This window comes from Aotus nancymaae, unplaced genomic scaffold (genome assembly GCF_030222135.1).
Source record: "Aotus nancymaae isolate 86718 unplaced genomic scaffold, 86718_ANA_hifiasm-v0.15.2.pri h1tg000030l, whole genome shotgun sequence".
In the NCBI taxonomy this organism is placed as follows: Eukaryota; Metazoa; Chordata; class Mammalia; order Primates; family Aotidae; genus Aotus; species Aotus nancymaae.
In genome coordinates, this window is record NW_026988443.1 from 2,820,507 (window position 1) to 2,831,460 (window position 10,954).

A 10,954-nucleotide genomic window follows, 5' to 3' on the forward strand; every position below is an offset into this window, starting at 1 on the left:
GGAATCGAAAAACACTCAATTTGAAAGAAGGCTGTGTTAGCTATTCTTGCGTTACTATAAAGAAACACCTAAGACTGGGTAATTTATAAAGAAAAGAGATTTCATTGGCTCATTGTTCTCTAGGCTGTACAGGAAGCATGGGATTGGGCATCTGCTCAGTTTCTGGTGAGGCCTCAGGAAGCTTTTACTCATGGTGGAAGGTGAAACAGGAGCAGGCATATTACATGGCCAGAGCAGGAACGAGAGAGAGTTGGGGTGGAGGGAGTTGCCACACACTTTTAAGCAACCATATCTTGTAAGAACTCACTCACTATAGCAAAGATAGCACCAAAGCATGAAGTGTTCACCCCCACGATCAAAACATCTCCCACCAGCCCCAAAGTCCAACACTAGGGATGAAAATTCCACATGAGATTTAGAGGGGACAATATCTAAACCATACCAGAGGCTAAAAAATGGAGATGTATAAAGAGTAAAGAGCAGATGACGTAAAAAAAAAAAAAAAAAATGACAATGAGGTAGATTTAAGAGATAAAAAAAAAATTTTAAAAATTTTAAAAATTAAAAACAAATATCAAGATGGCAGGCTTAAACTTGACTTTTTCATTTATGATATCAAATGTAAATGATCTAAATATTTTAATTAAAAGGTAGATACTAAATTAGATTTTTTTAAAACATGACCCAACTATATACTGAATTCAAAAAACACATTTTAAATTTAAAAACACAAATAAGTATAAAAATATAGAAAAAGAGATATGATGTAAACATTAAAGATACTAAAGCTGGAGGTCAGGTGTGGTGGCTCACACCTGTAATCCCAACACTTTGGGAGGCCAAGACAGGGAGGATCGCTTGAGCCTAGGAGTTTGAGGCCAGCCTAAACAACATGGTGACACCTCATCGCTATAAAAAAATTTTTAAAAATTAGCCAGGCACACTAGTGTGTGCCTGTTGTCCCAGCTACTCAGGAGGCTGAGGTGAGAAAATTACTTATGCCCAGGAGGTGGAAGTGCAGTGAACCATGTTTGCACTACTGCACTTCAGCCTGGGTGACAGAGTGAGACCCTGTGTCAAAAAAAACACTATTAAAGCTGGAATGGGTACGTTAATATCAAATAAAGCAAACTTTACTAATTTTAAAACCAAATAAAATAATTCATAATTATAGCTGGATATTTCAACACTCTTGTCTCAATAACTGATAGAATAAGTAGACAGTAAATCAGTGAGACCACAAAACACTTAAAACATTCAATCAACTGAACATAATTGACATTTATAGACTGTCCCACTGAATAATTGTGGAATACGCATTCCCTTTCAGGGCATGTGGACATTTCAACAACAGAATATATTATAGGTCATAAAACAAGTCCCAATAAATGTTAAAGAACTGAAATTATGCAGAATAAGTTCTCTGACTGCAATGGAATTAAATTAGAAATCAATAACAATAAAATATCTGGGAACCCTCAAATACTTACAAATTTTTAAATACATTTCTAAATAACACATGAGTAAAGAAAGAAATTTCGATATTAATGAGTAAATATTTCAAACTTTGTGAAAATGAGAGCTGGCACAGTGGCATGTGCCTATATTCCCAGTTACCTGGGAGGCCAACGTGGAAGAATTGCTTGAGGTCAGGAGTTAGAGGCTGCAGTACACTATGATTGTGCTTGTCAATAGCCTCTGCACTTCAGCCTGGGCAACATAGCCAAGACCTCATCTCTAAAAAACAAAACAAAACAAAATAAAAACCTTTAAAACTTAATGAAAATGAAACCAAAACATTAATATCTGGGGAATTACAGCTAAAACGGTACTTAGAAGAAAATTTGTAGTTTAAAATGAATAATTTAAGAATCCACCTAAGAATCAGCAACTTCATATTTGCCACAGTATTGAAGATACAAATGCATAAAAATAGTTATAAATCTATTTTATGGGTATACAATATATAAAGGGATAATTTATAACATACATAACATTAAAATGTGGAACAGAGCTGTGAAGATTAGTTTTTATATGCAATCAAGATTAAGTTGGTATCAATTCAAAGTAGATCGTTTTATATTTAGAATATTTTATGTAATCCCCCTGATAACAATGAAGAAAATAGTTATAGAATATATACCAAAAGGAATCAAAGCTTACCATTAAAACGTATATTCTGCTGTTGTAGTTCATAATTATGATTAGTGGGTTTTCATGCTCACATATAAGATGTGCCTCTCTAAAACCTTTTACATCATTGGCATATAACCCCATCTGATGTGTTATATATATGTGTGTGTGTGTGTGTGTGTTTGCGCGCGTGTGTGCATGCACAAGCATGTGTGTGTGTTTGTGTGTGTGTGTGTGTATATATATAATGGATTCCACATAAATAATGGATCGGATTGAAGAACTGACAGATCAATAAGGAATAAAGGACATGAACAACACTACAAACCAATTGGACCTAACAGACATATACACAACACTCCATCAACAACAGCAGAATATACATTTTTCTCAAGTGTACGTGGAACATTGTCCAGGATAAACCACATGTTGGGCAAAAAAAAAAAGAATTCCTAATACATTTTAAAAGATTTAAGTCATTCCAAGTATCCTTACTGATCACAATGAAACGAAACAAATCAATAGCAAAAGGAAAACTGGAAAATTCATAAATATGTGGAAATTAACACACTCTTAAACAATAAATGAGCTACAGAGAAAATTAAAGGGAAATTTTAAAATATCTTGACACAAAAAAAGAGAAAATACCTTGATACAACAGAAAATGACAACACCAGCTATCAAAACTTATGAAATGTAGCAAAAGCAGGGCTAAGGGTGAAATTTAAAGCTATAAATATTAATGTTAAAAAGAAAGATCTAAAATCAACTATCTGATTTTAAACCTTAAGGAACTAGAAAAAAAAAAAGAACAAACTAAACCCAAAGCTAGCAAAAGGAAGGAAATAATAAGGATTAGAGCAGATATAAATAAAAATAGAGAATAGAAAAACAACGGAGAAAATCAATAAAACCAAAAGTTGATTCTTGAAAAATGTCAGTAAAATTGACACGCCTTTATCTAGATTAAGAAAAACAAGAGAAAAGATTCTAATTGCTAAAATCAAAATTAAAAATTACTAATAATTTTTATTTGATTACACATTAAAATATTTTGAATATAGAGGGTTAAATAGAATACATTGTTAAAAAATTTTTTTAATTGTTAGAACTAATAAACTAATTGAGCAAAGTTGCCTAATACAAAATTAACACATAAAAATTAGTTGCATTTCTATATATTAACAATGAACAATTAGAAAAGGACCTAGAAATAGAAATTCCATTTGACCCTAGATTCCTCAAGGACCTAGAAATAGAAATTCCATTTGACCCAGCAATTCTATCACTGGGTATATATCCAAAGGATTATAAATCATTCTACTATAAGGACACATGCACACGAATGTTCATTGCAGCACAGTTTACAATAGCAAAGACCTGGAACCAACCCAAATGCCCATCGATGATAGACTGGACAGGAAAAATGTGGTACATATACACCATGGAATATTATGCACCATCAAAAATGATGAGTTCGCGTCCTTTGTAGGGACATGGACAAACCTGGAAACCATCATTCTCAGCAAACTGACACAAGAACACAAAATCAAACATCGCATGTTCTCACTCATAGACGGGTATTGAACAATGGGAACACATGGACACAGGGAGGGGAGCACTATACACTGGGGTCTGTTGGGGGGTAGTGGGGGGGACAGCAGGGGGTGGGGAGTTAGGGAGAGATAGCATGGGGAGAAATGCCACATATAGGTGAAGGGGAGGAAGGCAGCAAATCACACTGCCACGTATGCACCTATGCAACAACCTTGCATGTTTTTCACAAAACCTAAAATGCAATTAAAAAAAAAATTAGGATTTAGGAAAGGTGCAATCAGTCACTAAAGTTATTTCCTTAACCCTAAGGAGTAAAAGAAAGTCATAAACTACTAACATCAGTTATTAGCTATTGTTGCTTATTCTAATGCACTAAACCACAGCTCAAGATGCCGATCACAGACTTTACAGATCACAATGGAATGTTAAGTACATGAACATTCTAAGAATCTGTAGTCAGGATAAAAATCAGCTCTATAACATGGTAGGAAATTTTATATTCAGTGCATATACAACCGGTGTTTGAAAATTTTAATGTACTTGACATTTCAAATAAGGTAATTTCAAAGAGGAAAAAGAAAATGACTTGGTTGAGCAGAAAGGCCAAGCTGTGGATTAATGATGAAGGTTGATATGCACGTACTGATACCTTGGGAGGTTGGGAAAGACACCTACTCCTTTCTTGCATCTGTTTATGGGCACTGAGAGTGGGCTCTTTTGTGTTAATTTTAAGTGACTTTCATCTGCATCATAGATAGGAAAAATATTGCTCAAATTAACATACAAATCACAGTTCCAATCTAATGCTTTGGTATTTCTTCATATTCAAATTCCATACATTTAGTTAAAAAAAAAAAACCCTCAGAAATCAGCAAATTACCTGGAATGTAGCTCTGTGCTGCCATTATTATATTTGCTTCCTCTTTCCCAGACACCAAAGTCAGGCACACGGTAAACTCTTTCCACACAAAATACAAGGTTTTGAATAAAAGAGACCTAAAATAAAAGAAATGAAACATAAGGACATATTCAATAATAAGACATTTAGATACTAAAGAGAATAATTAGATACCATTTGAAATCCAAATACATACTTGCCTCCCAACACATTTTTTAACATGTTGAAATTTGTGTGATTATTACATTACTATGAATACTATTATACTTATTTTTTCTAATATAAAACTCACTTAAGGTGAGAGCCTAATATTATACAGTATAGAAATAAAAGTTAAATCCTCTCAATGCTCCGATTATCATTCTTCAACAATGTATCTATTATTGTTTATAAGGATTATACATCTTGAGCACTAAGAAAAGTATAAAGCATAGTTTTTATACTAGATATAATATGTGTAATCTAAAACGTCCACATGAAATGTTAAATAAGTCTAAATCTCTGTTCTGTAAAGTGCCAGTTCCATGTTGGGTCAACCGTAAGCGCTGAAATCCAATCTTCCTTCTGCCTTTTGTATAGCAATAGGTATACTGTTACAAACTCAAAGCTCACAGTTGGAAGTGAGCTACAACCAAAGGGCCAGGAGTCAGAGCTTCCATGCAAAGATTTCAGACGTGACAAAATGTATACTTTCAAAAGTATACAAAGGCAAAGACTATGGTGAATTCTTATTTAATACAAGTTCCTTTATTTTAATAAGGTCAATTTCTTCTGTGGGCTACAGGTTCTGATTACAGGGTTTTAAATGTAGTCATCATGTTAGGTTCAATATGGCAAACTGAATACATGCATCTGCCTACCCTTCAACACAAAATCCCTCTGAAGTGGCAATACACGTCTCACCTTCACCCTACACACACATAATTAATACAATGTATATACTTTTAAGAATGAAACAATAACACAGAAAGCCAAGGTGAGATTCTGTCAGTAGACCAGAAATTTTCAAAAACTACAGGAAGAGAGAAAGCACGTGGGAGGGAACTGGTGGAGAATCAAAGCAGAGAAAACCACAGCTTCTCAAAATGGTGCTTCCTTGTTTTCTAGGGCCTCCAAGAAATCTCTAAGCTCAGAGTCAACAAACACAGTGATAAAAAGTTGACCAGGGATGAGCCTACCCAGGTTATCTCATGAATGATGAATGACTGGGGCACCTGAATCCAGGATGTCTACAATCTCCTCCCCAGCAGAGACATTTGCCCTCAGGGCAGAGAACACCTCCCTCATTTCAGCATAGGAAAGAGCAACCAGCTGTTGAGGCCTCATAGAAATAAAAGAGAGTGTGTTATTTCTAGACTTCTCCAAAACATGCACCTATTCTAGGACCTCTTCACCCAAAAGCAGGACAGTACATCCCACAGTAAACTTGTTTTTATTTTGAATATTGGTCAGGGTCCCTCAGTTTACCTGACTTGGGCTACCTTGCCTATACACCGTAAGGGAAACCTTCCTGTGTAAAAAACCTGCTCACTTTCATGATATTACCTATTCCATGGTCTTAAAAGTTAATTAGATTTTATAACACATACAGAAAATACTTTATAGTTTGCCAGGTCTCCAGGTTTAAAGCTTTGTGGCTGGATGCCTATAATCCTAGCACTTTGGGAGGCTGAGGCAGGTGGTTCGCTTGAGCCCAGAAGTTCAAGACCAGCCTAGGCAACATAGCAAGGCCCTGTGTATACAAAAAAATTTAAAAATTAGCTGGGCATGGTGGCATATGTCTGTGGTCCCAGCTGTTTGATAGGCTGAGATGGGATGATTGCTTGAGGCTGGGAGGCTGAGGACAGTGAGCTGTGATTGTGCTACTGCACTCCAGCCTGGGTGACAGAGCAAGGCCCCGTCTCAATTTAAAAAAACAAAAAAAGAGAGAGAGATTTTCCATGTATGTTTACAATGCTTGCTTATAATTCAGTGATTTTTCCATTCTAATCCTGAATATCTATAACCTGTAGCTTTTACACTCAATTATGAAATATTTCCATTTGAATTTACCATTAAACAACATGTTCTAAACCCTTCCACCTGGAAGCACTTTTCAACTCTGGTTTTTTTTTTTTTCTCCCCATTAGACCACTCATTTTGCAGGCTCTCAGTCTAGAAATCTTGAACTCAACTTTCATTACTGTTCAATAAAATTTGTAAGAGGACATTGATTTGGACTGAGCTCCTGCAGTAGGCATAAGAGACCAGACCAAACCAGAATGGAGTCACTTATGCTAGGTGCCACATAGTCAAGTGAAATGTTGAAAGGGGCCAGTTTTCTCAAACAAAACAAAACAAAACAAAACAAAAAACAGGAGATTCACAGCAACCAATCAGAAGGGGCCCAGTTATTTGAGTTGGCATAAAGAAGTCCTCTCTGTTTTAACCCTGTAAGGAAAGTAACTTTGAAACAACCCATCAGCTTTTTGTTCCCTGTTTCTGCTTTCTTCAACCCTTTTCTGCCTATGAAGTCAACCTCTTGAGCATAACTGTTTGGAGAGCCTTTTGCTAGATCTTTGGAAGAAACATTACCAATTCATGAGTCACTAATAAAAGTCAATTAGCTTTTGAATTGTTGCAATTTTGTCTTTCGACACCGTGTTTCCTTTTAGCCCCACATTCATTCTCCAAAGTCTGCTATTTTTTACATTGCTTCTTTGATCAAAAAGGTTTCTTGAATTCCGAAACAGTATTACAATTGTCATATTTGACATTCAAACCCTCTACAGTCTTCCCACCCTGTCCCCACAGGCCTCTATTTACTACACAATCCTCCCACAGGGACCTGGGTTCTAATTGGACTGGTTGGCTATTAGTCTCGCTCATTTCCAGATGAAACACTTTTCCATGAATCTTCCTTCAGCCCCTATTAAAAACTTTTCTTGGCGAAGTCTCTAATTTCTCCTCTCACTGTACTTAGAGCCAAGACCACAGACCTTAATTTTTGTTTCATGTGTTTTTTTTTTCTCACCTCTAATTACACACAGGTCTACCATCTTTTATTTGCAATTCTTAAATGCCACAAGTTCTGAAAACCAATTGATTTTTAACTCATTTGTCAGCAAAACCCAGAACTGAGATGAGATTAGCTGCCTTATGTTTCTTGCTTTGTGTGAATATGTATATGTCTTACTGTAAAAATGTTAATGTGCAGATTCTGCCCTAAGCCATGCTGGGGCTATTATATAATAAAAGGTATCAAAACAGTATTACTTTTTTTTAATCCAGCAAGTTTTGAAATCTAAAACATACTTGTTTCCAAATGTTTCTTCACATAAGAAACTGTGGACCTATATAACTTCTCTGAACTCAGAAATGTAAATTTCTTATAGTTCCCACACAAATAATACTATGATTTAGTAAGAACTGGGCTCTTGAGGAAGTACAACATTGCTAGAATATAAAAATAAAGATCACAACCATTTCCAAGGTCAGGGTATTTTGTGTATTAATTTCAATCCTCACTCTGGTTTATGTACTCCATGTTGTTAGTCCATTGTACCATCTTCATACCAATGTCTGTTACCTCGCTTTGACAGCATGTACCTTTGATATCCATTTCTGCAAAAAGTATGTACAGAAATATTTCTAATTTGAAAGAGCTAGAACAGTCAAATCCAAATGTCGTCTGTGGTATTTTCAGGATAAGAGTATCATTAAAGCAATAACACAAATATCTGAAATACTTTCAAAACAGTGTTAAATACAAATACAACAATAACAGTTGAGATTGAATTAGAGTAATACTGTAGGAAAAATCAAAATCTTAATGGACTTTCTCAAATTTAAAGTATGTGTGCTAAGAGACAAGTTAGGCATTGAGAGGGACTTGTATTGTATAAACTACAGTTTTAGTTGGCTAACCAAAACTCCAAAAGCAAACAATTATTTAACTCTCTCTCCATATGTGACTAAAAACAATCAGTCTAATAAATTAGTATTAACCAAACGTTACAGTAACTCCTCAATTCTGAGGGTTGGGCTTTAAAAATATATACGGTAATATAATTTGTTAACAAGAAATTTATTATTGAGAAATTAGATAAGGAGATACTGAATTTATAAATGACCACTGAATGTTCACTAAAATAAAACAATTCAGACCAAACACAAATACTAAGTTTAAAGGGAGTTTTTGTTATACATGTTAAATTAGTAATAATGGGTACTATACAAATGATTTCCATTTACTGTTCCTTTATCACTAGAAACATTTCAGGATCTCTCTCGCTGAGTTTCAAAAAGATATTTGTCAGTTAATTTGTCTTAATGAAGATAAGTGCTGATTAAAAGGTTTTCTCCCCTGTGTCTTGTATTCAGTCAAATGCTTAAAGTGTTTATGATTTCACATACTTTTTAGTGTAACTGAGCCCTACCTGCAGTCAGTAGCTGCTCAGGAACAAAAAAGCTAAGTGCTGATTAAAAGGTTTTCTCCCCTGTGTCTTGTATTCAGTCAAATGCTTAAAGTGTTTATGATTTCACATACTTTTTAGTGTAACTGAGCCCTACCTGCAGTCAGTAGCTGCTCAGGAACAAAAAAGCTTTGCACAACCTTAATTTACTTCAAATACTCCCTCCTTAGTAGCCAAAGTGAAACACTTCTAGTCCTCCTTGCAGTTCCCTGTCATTTCTCCTTAGCTTATTTCTTCTTCACTTATTCCTCGTTTTTTTATAATCTCAATAATTTTTCTGTTATTTTGTCACATCCCTCAATTTCAATTGGTCTCATACTTGCCCATGACTGGATAGAGGTTATGCATTTTTGGTAAGAATATCATAGAAATAATGTTGTGACTTTCTTAAAGCAGCATAGCACAGGATTTATGATGTCAATGTAGCTTCTTACTGGTGGTAACAACCGTGATCACTTAGTTACAGTGACTCCTGCTTCATAATGTTATAATCTTTCCCTTGGTAGTTAATAAATATCTTGAGGGAAATGCTTTGGAACTATGTATAAATCCTGTTTCTCCACATAATTTCATCCACTAATTTCAGCATTTATCAGTGGATCTTGTTTACGGTGATTATCATTAGTTTTTGCCTAAAGGTTATTTTCTATTTCCCTCTTTATTTCTACATTTATAAATTAAAATTCTACTGTAACAGTTTTTTAATGCAACGGTACTGCAATGAATTTTTAGTATGTCTCTAGGAAAGAGGTTCTTAATCATTTTGACAGCATGGTCAAATATTATCATGATCAAATATTATCAAGAAATAATATTTCTATACACACATTGAGGTAACTTGACAAAACTCCTGGCAGCCAGAGGCTATTGGCCAGGGAGGTATGGCTAGTCCAGGCCCCACCAACACTTTTAGGAAGAAGACTCATTACCATGGCAAATCTGTAACCAGTCTGTGGTACCCTAATAAGAAAGCTCTAATCTAGTCATGGCAGCAGTGGGCCACTGGAGTGGCTGCTGCTATCAGTAGGCAGGTACAGCCGGACTGCATGCTCTGTGGGGTCAGCAGGAGCCAGGAACAAGAGGGAGCCCCACACCATCTGAGTCGGGGTGGAAGCTCCCCAGGTACCACTGCAGTCACCCAAGCCACACCTGAAGACTGGGGCATCTTTGTACTCTCAGGGCCCAGGAGGACGGGGGAGTCCCACTGTCCTGGGTGCAGCTGCAGCCGCCCAAGTTGTGGCTACAGAGCTGGGTCTCCTGCTCCACAGAGCAGGCAGGAGTCCCACCCTCAAAAGTGCAGCTGCAGCTGCCCAAGTTGTGGGTGTGGACACAGCTCTCCCTGTGCTCTTCGGGGGCCAAGAGCAGGCAGGAGCCTGCACCTCTGGCACAGCTGCAGCTGCCCAAACTGTGACTGCAGACTCAGGCATCTCTACGCTCTTGGGGGTGCAAGAAGGCCACTCCCTGCCCTCACAGGCTCAGAAGTTCCTGCTCCTGCTGCTTGGCTACTCCCTGCTGTTGGTGCCCATTCCGATCTTGGAGCAAAGTCAGGGCTGAGCCCAGGTTTGGTCACAGCCCAGCCAGGTGTGCAATGCTCAGGGCACTGCCAACATGCTAGCCCCTTGCCACCTCAGCCCCCTCTGGACTCTGGGCATCAATGAGCATAGAAGGGAAGCCAAGGTGTGGATGAGGGCAGCTTGGTGCTGGCCTGCAGACCCTCTTTGGCACCTATAGCCTGGGCACCATAAATGGCAGAAAGAAGCAGACAGATTCCTTTGGTGGAAAAGGGCAGGTCCCTGGTGAGGCCCCACTTTCAGGCCAGGGAGGGCCTGCAGGCTGGGGGCTGGGCTGCCAGTTTTGTGGACTGGAGTGGGAATTTGTGGTGCCTCCTTTAGGCCCACCCATGGACCAATGG

At 37.2% G+C, this 10,954-nt stretch overlaps 1 long non-coding RNA gene and 1 other non-coding gene across 2 annotated transcripts in view; one reads left to right on the forward strand and one right to left on the reverse strand.

Annotated features, from left to right (window-relative positions):
* Positions 1-4,710, reverse strand: part of LOC110567488 (uncharacterized) — a 28,249-nt gene extending 23,539 nt beyond the window's left edge. The window contains exons 1-2 of the long non-coding RNA XR_010344826.1: positions 4,571-4,710; positions 1,618-1,737 (exon numbers count right to left, since the gene is read on the reverse strand). This is a non-coding gene — a long non-coding RNA (uncharacterized LOC110567488). The remainder of the gene's footprint in view (positions 1-1,617; positions 1,738-4,570) is intronic.
* On the forward strand, positions 2,180-2,283 carry LOC135277328 (small nucleolar RNA U13). Its single transcript, XR_010344943.1, has one exon. It is a non-coding gene; the product is annotated as a small nucleolar RNA U13 (small nucleolar RNA).
* Positions 4,711-10,954: the final 6,244 nt, after the last annotated feature.